Raw genomic sequence first — 12,047 nt, 5'->3', positions numbered from 1 at the left:
ATCAGAACATACCTTCAAAGCTATCAGCCCAAAGAAAAAAAGCGCCGCACCACCCCCGGTTGTGCTCGAACCTCCAACCTTTCGGTTAACAGCCGATCGCGGTAGCCATTTGCGCCACGGTGACAGTCGTGCTCCACTCTCACCACCGTCCGAACATTTCTTCAGAGCTATCAGCCCAAAGAAAAAGAAGCACCGCACAACCACCGGGTGGGCTCGAACCTCCAACTTTCGGTTAACAGCCGATCGCGCTAGCCAATTGCGCCACGGAGACAGTCGTGCTCCGCTCTCACCACCAAGAGAACATATCTTCAAAGCTATCAGCGCAAAGAAAAAAGCAACACACCATTCCCGGGAGGGCTCGAACCTCCAACCTTTCGGTTCACAGCCGATCGCGCTAGCCAATTGCGCCACGGAGACAGTCGTGCTCCACTCTCCCCACCGTCAGAACTTTTCTTCAGAGCTATCAGCGCAAAGAAAAAAAAGCGCCGCACCACCACCGGGTGGGCTCGAACCTCCAACCTTTCGGTTAACAGCCGATCTTGCTAGCCAATTGCGCCAAAGAGACAGTCGTGCTCTACTCTCACCACCAACAGGACATATCTTCAAAGCTATCAGCGCACAGAAAAAAGCAACACACCACTCCCGGGAGGGCTCGAACCTCAAACCATTCGGTTAACAGCCGATCGCGCTAGCCAATTGCGCCACGGAGACAGTCATGCTCCACTCTCCCCACCGTCAGAACATTTCTTCAGAGCTATCAGCCCAAAGGAAAAAAAGCGTTGCACCACCACCGGGTGGGCTCGAACCTCCAACCTTTCGGTTAACAGCCGATCGCGCTAGCCAATTGCGCCACGGAGACAGTCGTGCTCCACTCTAACCACCAACAGAACATATCTTCAAAGCTATCAGCGCAAAGAAAAAAGCAACACACCACTCCTGGGAGTGCTCGAACCTCCAACCTTTCGGTTAACAGCCGATCGCGCTAGCCAATTGCGCCATGGAGACAGTCCTGCTTCACTCTCACCACCATCAGAACATACCTTCAAAGCTATCAGCCCAAAGAAAAAAAGCGCCGCACCACCCCCGGTTGTGCTCGAACCTCCAACCTTTCGGTTAACAGCCGATCGCGGTAGCCATTTGCGCCACGGTGACAGTCGTGCTCCACTCTCACCACCGTCCGAACATTTCTTCAGAGCTATCAGCCCAAAGAAAAAGAAGCACCGCACAACCACCGGGTGGGCTCGAACCTCCAACTTTCGGTTAACAGCCGATCGCGCTAGCCAATTGCGCCACGGAGACAGTCGTGCTCCGCTCTCACCACCAAGAGAACATATCTTCAAAGCTATCAGCGCAAAGAAAAAAGCAACACACCATTCCCGGGAGGGCTCGAACCTCCAACCTTTCGGTTCACAGCCGATCGCGCTAGCCAATTGCGCCACGGAGACAGTCGTGCTCCACTCTCCCCACCGTCAGAACTTTTCTTCAGAGCTATCAGCGCAAAGAAAAAAAAGCGCCGCACCACCACCGGGTGGGCTCGAACCTCCAACCTTTCGGTTAACAGCCGATCTTGCTAGCCAATTGCGCCAAAGAGACAGTCGTGCTCTACTCTCACCACCAACAGGACATATCTTCAAAGCTATCAGCGCACAGAAAAAAGCAACACACCACTCCCGGGAGGGCTCGAACCTCAAACCATTCGGTTAACAGCCGATCGCGCTAGCCAATTGCGCCACGGAGACAGTCATGCTCCACTCTCCCCACCGTCAGAACATTTCTTCAGAGCTATCAGCCCAAAGGAAAAAAAGCGTTGCACCACCACCGGGTGGGCTCGAACCTCCAACCTTTCGGTTAACAGCCGATCGCGCTAGCCAATTGCGCCACGGAGACAGTCGTGCTCCACTCTCACCACCAACAGAACATATCTTCAAAGCTATCAGCGCAAAGAAAAAAGCAACACACCACTCCCGGGAGGGCTCGAACCTCCAACCTTTCGGTTAACAGCCGATCGCGCTAGCCAGTTGCGCCACGGAGACAGTCGTGCTCCATTCTCCCCACCGTCAGAACATTTCTTCAGAGCTATCAGCCCAAAGAAAAAGAAGCGTCGCACCACCAACGGGTGGGCTCGAATCTCCAATCTTTCGGTTAACCGCCGATCGCGCTAGCCAATTGCGCCACGGAGACAGTCGTGCTCCACTCTCACCACCAACAGAACATATCTTCAAAGCTATCAGCGCAAAGAAAAAAAGCAACACACCACTCCTGGGAGGGCTCGAACCTCAAACCTTTCGGTTAACAGTCGATCGCGCTAGCCAATTGCGCCACGGAGACAGTCCTGCTCCACTCTCACCACCATCAGAACATATCTTCAAAGCTATCAGCCCAAAGAAAAAAAAGCGCCGCACCACACCCGGTTGGGCTCGAACCTCCAACCTTTCGGTTAACAGCCGATCGCGCTAGCCATTTGCGCCACGGAGACAGTCGTGCTCCACTCTCACCACCGTCAGAACATTTCTTCAGAGCTATCAGCCCAAAGAAAAAAAAAGCGCCGCAACACCACCGGGTGGGCTCGAACCTCAAGCCTTTCGGTTAACAGCCGATCGCGCTAGCCAATTGTGCCACGGAGACAGTCGTGCTCCACTCTCACCACCATCAGAACATATCTTCAAAGCTATCAGCCCAAAGAAAAAAAAGCGCCGCACGACCCCCCAGTTTGCTCGAACCTCCAACCTTTCGGTTAACAGCCGATCGCGCTAGCCAATTGCGAAACGGAGACAGTCGTGCTCCACTCTCACCACCAACAGAACATATCTTCAAAGCTATCAGCGCAAAGAAAAAAAAGCGTCGCACCACCACCGGGTGGGCTCGAACCTCCAACTTTTCGGTTAACAGCCGATCGCGCTAGCCAATTGAGCCACGGAGACAGTCGTGCTCCACTCTCACCACCAACAGAACATATCTTCAAAGTTATCAGCGCAAAGAAAAAAGCAACACACCACTCCCGAGAGGGCTCGAAATCCTCGAACCTTTCGGTTAACAGCCGATCGCGCTAGCCATTTGCGCCACGTAGACAGTCGTGCTCGACTCTCCCCACCGTCAGAACATTTCGTCAGAGCTATCAGCCCAAAGAAAAAACAGCGTCGCACCACCACCGGGTGGGCTCGAACCTCCATCTTTTCGGCTAACAGCCGATCGCGCTAGCCAATTGCCCCACGGAGACAGTTGTGCTCCACTCTCTCCACCAACAGAACATATCTTCAAAGCTATCAGCGCAAAGAAAAAAGCAACACACCACTCCCGGGAGGGCTCGAACTTCCAACATTTTGGTTAACAGCCGATCGCGCTAGCCAATTGTGCCACGGAGACAGTCGTGCTCCACTCTCCCCACCGTCAGAACATTTCTTCAGAGCTATCAGCCCAAAAAAAAGCGTCGCACCACCACCGGGTGGGCTCGAACCTCCAACCTTTCGGTTAGCAGCCGATCGCGCTAGCCAATTGCGCCACGGAGACAGTCGTGCTCCACTCTCACCACCAACAAAACATATCTTCAAAGCTATCAGCGCAAAGAAAAAAGCAACACACCACTCCCGGGAGGGCTCGAACCCCCAACCTTTCGGTTAACAGCCAATCGCGCTAGCCAATTGCGCCACGGAGACAGTCGTGCTCCACTCTCCCCACCGTCGGTACTTTTCTTCAGAGCTATCAGCGCAAAGAAAAAAAATCGCCGCACCGCCACCGGGTGGGCTCGAACCTTCAACCTTTCGGTTAACAGCCGATCTTGCTAGCCAATTGCGCCAAGGAGACAGTCGTGCTCTACTCTCACGACCAACAGGACATATCTTCAAAGCTATCAGCGCACAGAATAAAGCAACACACCACTCCCGGGAGGGCTCGAACCTCAAACCGTTCGGTTAACAGCCGATCGCGCTAGCCAATTGCGCCACGGAGACAGTCGTGCTCCACTCTCCCCACCGTCAGAACATTTCTTCAGAGCTATCAGCCCAAAGGAAAAAAAGCGTTGCACCACCACCGGGTGGGCTCGAACCTCCAACCTTTCGGATGACAGCCGATCGCGCTAGCCAATTGCGCCACGGAGACAGTCGTGCTCCACTCTCACCACCAACAGAACATATCTTCAAAGCTATCAGCGCAAAGAATAAAGCAACACACCACTCCCGGGAGGGCTCGAACCTCCAACCTTTCGGTTAACAGCCGATCGCACTAGCCAGTTGCGCCACGGAGACAGTCGTGCTCCATTCTCCCCACCGTCAGAGCATTTCTTCAGAGCTATCAGCCCAAAGAAAAAGAAGCATCGCACCACCACCGGGTGGGCTCGAATCTCCAACCTTTCGGTTAACCGCCGATCGCGCTAGCCGATTGCGCCACGGAGACAGTCGTGCTCCACTCTCACCACCAACAGAACATATCTTCAAAGCTATCAGCGCAAAGAAAAAGCAACACACCTCTTCCGGGAGGGCTCGAAACTCCAACCTTTCGGTTAACAGCCGATCGCGCTAGCCGATTGCGCCACGGAGACAGTCCTGCTCCACTCTCCCCACCGTCAGAACATTTCTTCAGAGCTATCCACCGAAAGAAAAAAAAGCGCCGCACTACCCCCGGTTGGGCTCGAACCTCCAACCTTTCGCTTAACAGCCGATCGCGCTAGCCATTTGCGCCACGGAGACAGTCGTGCTCCACTCTCACCACAGTCAGAACATTTCTTCAGAGCTATCAGCCCAAAGAAAAAAAAAGCGCCGCACCACCACCGGGTGGGCTCGAACCTCAAGCCTTTCGGTTAACAGCCGATCGCGCTAGCCAATTGTGCCACGGAGACAGTCGTGCTCTGCTCTCACCACCATCAAAACATTTCTTCAGAGCTATCAGCCCAAAGAAAAAGAAGCGCCGAACCACCACCGGGTGGGCTCGAACCTCCAACCTTTCGGTCAACAACCGATCGCGCTAGCCAATTGCACCACGGAGACAGTCGTGCTCCACTCTCACCACCATCAGAACATATCCTCAAAGCTATCAGCCCAAAGAAAAAAAAGCGCCGCACCACCCCCCGGTTTGCTCGAACCTCCAACCTTTCGGTTAACAGCCGATCGCGCTAGCCAATTGCGAAACGGAGACAGTCGTGCTCCACTCTCACCACCAACAGAAAATATCTTCAAAGCTATCAGCGCAAAGAAAAAAAAAGCGTCGCACCACCACCGGGTGGGCTCGAACCTCCAACTTTTCGGTTAACAGCCGATCGCGCTAGCTAACTGCGCCACGGAGACAGTCGTGCTCCACTCTCACCACCAACAGAACATATCTTCAAAGCTATCAGCGGAAAGAAAAAAGCAACACACCACTCCCGGGAGGGCTCGAAAAGCTCGAACCTTTCGGTTAACAGCCGATCGCGCTAGCCAATTGCGCCACGGAGACAGTCGTGCTCCACTCTCCCCACCGTCAGAACATTTCTTCAGAGCTATCAGCCCAAAGAAAAAAAAGCGTCGCACCACCACCGGGTGGGCTCGAACCTCCAACCTTTCGGTTAACAGCCGATCGCGCTAGCCAATTGCGCCACGGAGACAGTCGTGCTCTACTCTCACCACCAACAGAACATATCTTCAAAGCTATCAGCGCAAAGAAAAAAGCAACACACCACTCCTGGGAGGGCTCGAACCTCCAACCTTTCGGTTAACAGCCGATCGCGCTAGCCAATTGCGCCATGGAGACAGTCCTGCTTCACTCTCACCACCATCAGAACATATCTTCAAAGCTATCAGCCCAAAGAAAAAAAAGCGCCGCACCACCCCCGGTTGGGCTCGAACCTCCAACCTTTCGGTTAACAGCCGATCGCGGTAGCCATTTGCGCCACGGTGACAGTCGTGCTCCACTCTCACCACCGTCCGAACATTTCTTCAGAGCTATCAGCCCAAAGAAAAAGAAGCACCGCACCACCACCGGGTGGGCTCGAACCTCCAACTTTCGGTTAACAGCCGATCGCGCTAGCCAATTGCGCCACGGAGACAGTCGTGCTCCGCTCTCACCACCAACAGAACATATCTTCAAAGCTATCAGCGCAAAGAAAAAAGCAACACACCATTCCCGGGAGGGCTCGAACCTCCAACCTTTCGGTTCACAGCCGATCGCGCTAGCCAATTGCGCCACGGAGACAGTCGTGCTCCACTCTCCCCACCGTCAGAACTTTTCTTCAGAGCTATCAGCGCAAAGAAAAAAAAGCGCCGCACCACCACCGGGTGGGCTCGAACCTCCAACCTTTCGGTTAACAGCCGATCTTGCTAGCCAATTGCGCAAAAGAGACAGTCGTGCTCTGCTCTCACCACCAACAGGACATATCTTCAAAGCTATCAGCGCACAGAAAAAAGCAACACACCTCTCCCGGGAGGGCTCGAACCTCAAACCATTCGGTTAACAGCCGATCGCGCTAGCCAATTGCGCCACGGAGACAGTCATGCTCCACTCTCCCCACCGTCAGAACATTTCTTCAGAGCTATCAGCCTAAAGGAAAAAAGGCGTTGCACCACCACCGGGTGGGCTCGAACCTCCAACCTTTCAGTTAACAGCCGATCGCGCTAGCCAATTGCGCCACGGAGACAGTCGTGCTCCACTCTCACCACCAACAGAACATATCTTCAAAGCTATCAGCGCAAAGAAAAAAGCAACACACCACCCCCGGAAGGGCTCGAACCTCCAACCTTTCGGTTAACAGCCGATCGCGCTAGCCAGTTGCGCCACGGAGACAGTCGTGTTCCATTCTCCCCACCGTCAGAACATTTCTTCAGAGCTATCAGCCCAAAGAAAAAGAAGCGTCGCACCACCACCGGGTGGGCTCGAATCTCCAATCTTTCGGTTAACCACCGATCGCGCTAGCCAATTGCGCCACGGAGACAGTCGTGCTCCACTCTCACCACCAACAGAACATATCTTCAAAGCTATCAGCGCAAAGAAAAAGCAACACACCACTTCCGGGAGGGCTCGAAACTCCAACCTTTCGGTTCACAGCCGATCGCGCTAGCCGATTGCGCCACGGAGACAGTCCTGCTCCACTCTCCCCACCGTCAGAACATTTCTTCAGAGCTATCAGCCCAAAGAAAAAAAAAGCGTCACACCACCACCGGGTGGGCTCGAATCTCCAACTTTTCGGTTAACAGCCGATCGCGCTAGCCAATTGCGCCACGGAGACAGTCCTGCTCCACTCTCACCACCGTCAGAACATTTCTTCAGAGCTATCAGCCCAAAGAAAAAGAAGCGTCGCACCACCACCGGGTGGGCTCGAATCTTCAACCTTTCGGTTAACCGCCGATCGCACTAGCCAATTGCGCCACGGAGACAGTCGTGCTCCACTCTCACCACCAACAGAACATATTTTCAAAGCTATCAGCGCAAAGAAAAAGCAACACACCACTTCCGGGAGGGCTCGAAACTCCAACCTTTCGGTTAACAGCCGATCGCGCTAGCCGATTGCGCCACGGAGACAGTCCTGCTCCACTCTCCCCACCGTCAGAACATTTCTTCAGAGCTATCAGCCCAAAGAAAAAAAGCGCCGCAGCACCCCCGGTTGGGCTCGAACCTCCAACCTTTCGGTTAACAGCCGATCGCGCTAGCCATTTGCGCCACGGAGACAGTCGTGCTCCACTCTCACCACGGTCAGAACATTTCTTCAGAGCTATCAGCCCAAAGAAAAAAAAGCGCCGCACCACCACCGGGTGGGCTCGAACCTCAAGCCTTTCGGTTAACAGCCGATCGCGCTAGCCAATTGTGCCGCGGAGACAGTCGTGCTCCGCTCTCACCACCATCAAAAGATTTCTTCAGAGCTATCAGCCCAAAGAAAAAGAAGCGCCGAACCACCACCGGGTGGGCTCGAACCTCCAACTTTTCGGTTAACAGCCGATCGCGCTAGCCAATTGCGCCACGGAGACAGTCGTGCTCCACTCTCACCACCAACAGAACATATCTTCAAAGCTATCAGCGCAAAGAAAAAGCAACACACCACTTCCGGGAGGGCTCGAAACTCCAACCTTTCGGTTAACAGCCGATCGCGCTAGCCGATTGCGCCACGGAGACAGTCCTGCTCCACTCTCCCCACCGTCAGAACATTTCTTCAGAGCTATCAGCCCAAAGAAAAAAAAGCGTCACACCACCACCGGGTGGGCTCGAATCTCCAACCTTTCGGTCAACAGCCGATCGCGCTAGCCAATTGCGCCACGGAGACAGTCGTGCTCCACTCTCCCCACCGTCAGAACATTTCTTCAGAGCTATGAGCCCAAAGGAAAAAAAGCGTTGCACCACCACCGGGGGGCCTCGAACCTCCAACCTTTCGGTTAACAGCCGATTGTGCTAGCCAATTGCGCCACGGAAAAAGTCGTGCTCCACTCTCACCACCAACAGAACATATCTTCAAAGCTATCAGCGCAAAGAAAAAAGCAACACACCACTCCCGGGAGGGCTCGAAAAGCTCCAACCTTTCGGTTAACAGCCGATCGCGCTAGCCAATTGCGCCACGCAGACAGTCGTGCTCCACTCTCCCCACCGTCAGAACATTTCTTCAGAGCTATCAGCCCAAAGAAAAAAAAGCGTCGCACCACCACCGGGTGGGCTCGAACCTCCAACTTTTCGGTTAACAGCCGATCGCGCTAGCCAATTGCGCCACGGAGACAGTCGTGCTCCACTCTCACCACCAACAGAACATATCTTCAAAGCTATGAGCGCAAAGAAAAAAAGCAACACACCACTCCTGCGAGGGCTCGAACCTCAAACCTTTCGGTTAACAGTCGATCGCGCTAGCCAATTGCGCCACGGAGACAGTCCTGCTCCACTCTCACCACCATCAGAACATATCGTCAAAGCTATCAGCCCAAAGAAAAAAAAGCGCCGCACCACACCCGGTTGGGCTCGAACCTCCAACCTTTCGGTTAACAGCCGATCGCGCTAGCCATTTGCGCCACGGAGACAGTCGTGCTCCACTCTCACCACCGTCAGAACATTTCTTCAGAGCTATCAGCCCAAAGAAAAAAAAAGCGCCGCAACACCACCGGGTGGGCTCGAACCTCAAGCCTTTCGGTTAACAGCCGATCGCGATAGCCAATTGTGCCCCGGAGACAGTCGTGCTCCGCTCTCACCACCATCAAAACATTTCTTCAGAGCTATCAGCCCAAAGAAAAAGAAGCACCGAACCACCACCGGGTGGGCTCGAACCTCCAACCTTTCGGTCATCGATCGATCGCGCTAGCCAATTGCACCACGGAGACAGTCGTGCTCCACTCTCACCACCATCAGAACATATCTTCAAAGCCATCAGCCCAAAGAAAAAAAAGCGCCGCACGACCCCCCAGTTTGCTCGAACCTCCAACCTTTCGGTTAACAGCCGATCGCGCTAGCCAATTGCGAAACGGAGACAGTCGTGCTCCACTCTCACCACCAACAGAACATATCTTCAAAGCTATCAGCGCAAAGAAAAAAAAGCGTCGCACCACCACCGGGTGGGCTCCAACCTCCAACTTTTCGGTTAACAGCCGATCGCGCTAGCCAATTGAGCCACGGAGACAGTCGTGCTCCACTCTCACCACCAACAGAACATATCTTCAAAGCTATCAGCGCAAAGAAAAAAGCAACACACCACTCCCGGGAGGGCTCGAACTTCCAACATTTCGGTTAACAGCCGATCGCGCTAGCCAATTGCGCCACGGAGACAGTCGTGCTCCACTCTCCCCACCGTCAGAACATTTCTTCAGAGCTATCAGCCCAAAAAAAGCGTCGCACCACCACCGGGTGGGCTCGAACCTCCAACCTTTCGGTTAGCAGCCGATCGCGCTAGCCAATTGCGCCACGGAGACAGTCGTGCTCCACTCTCCCCACCGTCAGTACTTTTCTTCAGAGCTATCAGCGCAAAGAAAAAAAAAGCGCCGCACCGCCACCGGGTGGGCTCGAACCTTCAACCTTTCGGTTAACAGCCGATCTTGCTAGCCAATTGCGCCAAGGAGACAGTCGTGCTCTACTCTCACGACCAACAGGACATATCTTCAAAGCTATCAGCGCACAGAAAAAAAAGCGTTGCACGACCACCGGGTGGGCTCGAACCTCCAACCTTTCGGTTAACAGCCGATCGCGCTAGCCAATTGCGCCACGGAGACAGTCGTGCTCCACTCTCACCACCAACAGAACATATCTTCAAAGCTATCAGCGCAAAGAATAAAGCAACACACCACTCCCGGGAGGGCTCGAACCTCCAACCTTTCGGTTAACAGCCGATCGCACTAGCCAGCTGCGCCACGGAGACAGTCGTGCTCCATTCTCCCCACCGTCAGAGCATTTCTTCAGAGCTATCAGCCCAAAGAAAAAGCAACACACCTCTTCCGGGAGGGCTCGAAACTCCAACCTTTCGGTTAACAGCCGATCGCGCTAGCCGATTGCGCCACGGAGACAGTCCTGCTCCACTCTCCCCACCGTCAGAACATTTCTTCAGAGCTATCAGCCCAAAGAAAAAAAAAGCGCCGCACCACCACCGGGTGGGCTCGAACCTCAAGCCTTTCGGTTAACAGCCGATCGCGCTAGCCAATTGTGCCACGGAGACAGTCGTGCTCTGCTCTCACCACCATCAAAACATTTCTTCAGAGCTATCAGCCCAAAGAAAAAGAAGCGCCGAACCACCACCGGGTGGGCACGAACCTCCAACCTTTCGGTCAACAACCGATCGCGCTAGCCAATTGCACCACGGAGACAGTCGTGCTCCACTCTCACCACCATCAGAACATATCTTCAAAGCTATCAGCCCAAAGAAAAAAAAGCGCCGCACCACCCCCCGGTTTGCTCGAACCTCCAACCTTTCGGTTAACAGCCGATCGCGCTAGCCAATTGCGAAACGGAGACAGTCGTGCTCCATTCTCACCACCAACAGAACATATCTTCAAAGCTATCAGCGCAAAGAAAAAAAAAGCGTCGCACCACCACCGGGTGGGCTCGAACCTCCAACGTTTCGGTTAACAGCCGATCGCGCTAGCTAACTGCGCCACGGAGACAGTCGTGCACCACTCTCACCACCAACAGAACATATCTTCAAAGCTATCAGCGCAAAGAAAAAAGCAACACACCACTCCCGGGAGGGCTCGAAAAGCTCGAACCTTTCGGTTAACAGCCGATCGCGCTAGCCAATTGCGCCACGGAGACAGTCGTGCTCCACTCTCCCCACCGTCAGAACATTTCTTCAGAGCTATCAGCCCAAAGAAAAAAAAGCGTCGCACCACCACCGGGTGGGCTCGAACCTCCAACCTTTCGGTTAACAGCCGATCGCGCTAGCCAATTGCGCCACGGAGACAGTCGTGCTCCACTCTCACCACCAACAGAACATATCTTCAAAGCTATCAGCGCAAAGAAAAAAGCAACACACCACTCCTGGTAGGGCTCGAACCTCCAAGCTTTCGGTTAACAGCCGATCGCGCTAGCCAATTGCGCCATGGAGACAGTCCTGCTTCACTCTCACCACCATCAGAACATATCTTCAAAGCTATCAGCCCAAAGAAAAAAAAGCGCCGCACCACCACCGGGTGGGCTCGAACCTCCATCCTTTCGGTTAACAGCCGATCTTGCTAGCCAATTGCGCCAAAGAGACAGTCGTGCTCTACTCTCACCACCAACAGGACATATCTTCAAAGCTATCAGCGCACAGAAAAAAGCAACACACCACTCCCGGGAGGGCTCGAACCTCAAACCATTCGGTTAACATCCGATCGCGCTAGCCAATTGCGCCACGGAGACAGTCATGCTCCACTCTCCCCACCGTCAGAACATTTCTTCAGAGCTATCAGCCCAAAGGAAAAAAAGCGTTGCACCACCACCGGGTGGGCTCGAACCTCCATTCTTTCGGTTAACAGCCGATCGCGCTAGCCAATTGCGCCACGGAGACAGTCGTGCTCCACTCTCACCACCAACAGAACATATCTTCAAAGCTATCAGCGCAAAGAAAAAAGCAACACACCACTCCCGGGAGGGCTCGAACCTCCAACCTTTCGGTTAACAGCCGATCGCGCTAGCCAGTTGCACCACGG

General features: G+C 54.0%; 3 non-coding genes across 3 annotated transcripts; all 3 read right to left on the bottom strand.

Annotated features, from left to right (window-relative positions):
• Positions 1 to 343: 343 nt before the first annotated feature.
• Positions 344 to 417, bottom strand: TRNAH-GUG (transfer RNA histidin (anticodon GUG)). Its single transcript has one exon. It is a non-coding gene; the product is annotated as a tRNA-His (tRNA).
• Positions 418 to 1,371: 954 nt separating this feature from the next.
• On the bottom strand, positions 1,372 to 1,445 carry TRNAH-GUG (transfer RNA histidin (anticodon GUG)). The gene has a single exon. It is a non-coding gene; the product is annotated as a tRNA-His (tRNA).
• Positions 1,446 to 6,085: 4,640 nt separating this feature from the next.
• Positions 6,086 to 6,159, bottom strand: TRNAH-GUG (transfer RNA histidin (anticodon GUG)). The gene has a single exon. It is a non-coding gene; the product is annotated as a tRNA-His (tRNA).
• Between the last annotated feature and the right edge of the window lie 5,888 nt (positions 6,160 to 12,047).

Source organism: Rhipicephalus microplus, unplaced genomic scaffold (genome assembly GCF_043290135.1).
Source record: "Rhipicephalus microplus isolate Deutch F79 unplaced genomic scaffold, USDA_Rmic scaffold_38, whole genome shotgun sequence".
Lineage (NCBI taxonomy): Eukaryota > Metazoa > Arthropoda > Arachnida > Ixodida > Ixodidae > Rhipicephalus > Rhipicephalus microplus.
This window is presented reverse-complemented; position numbering and strand designations above follow the sequence as displayed.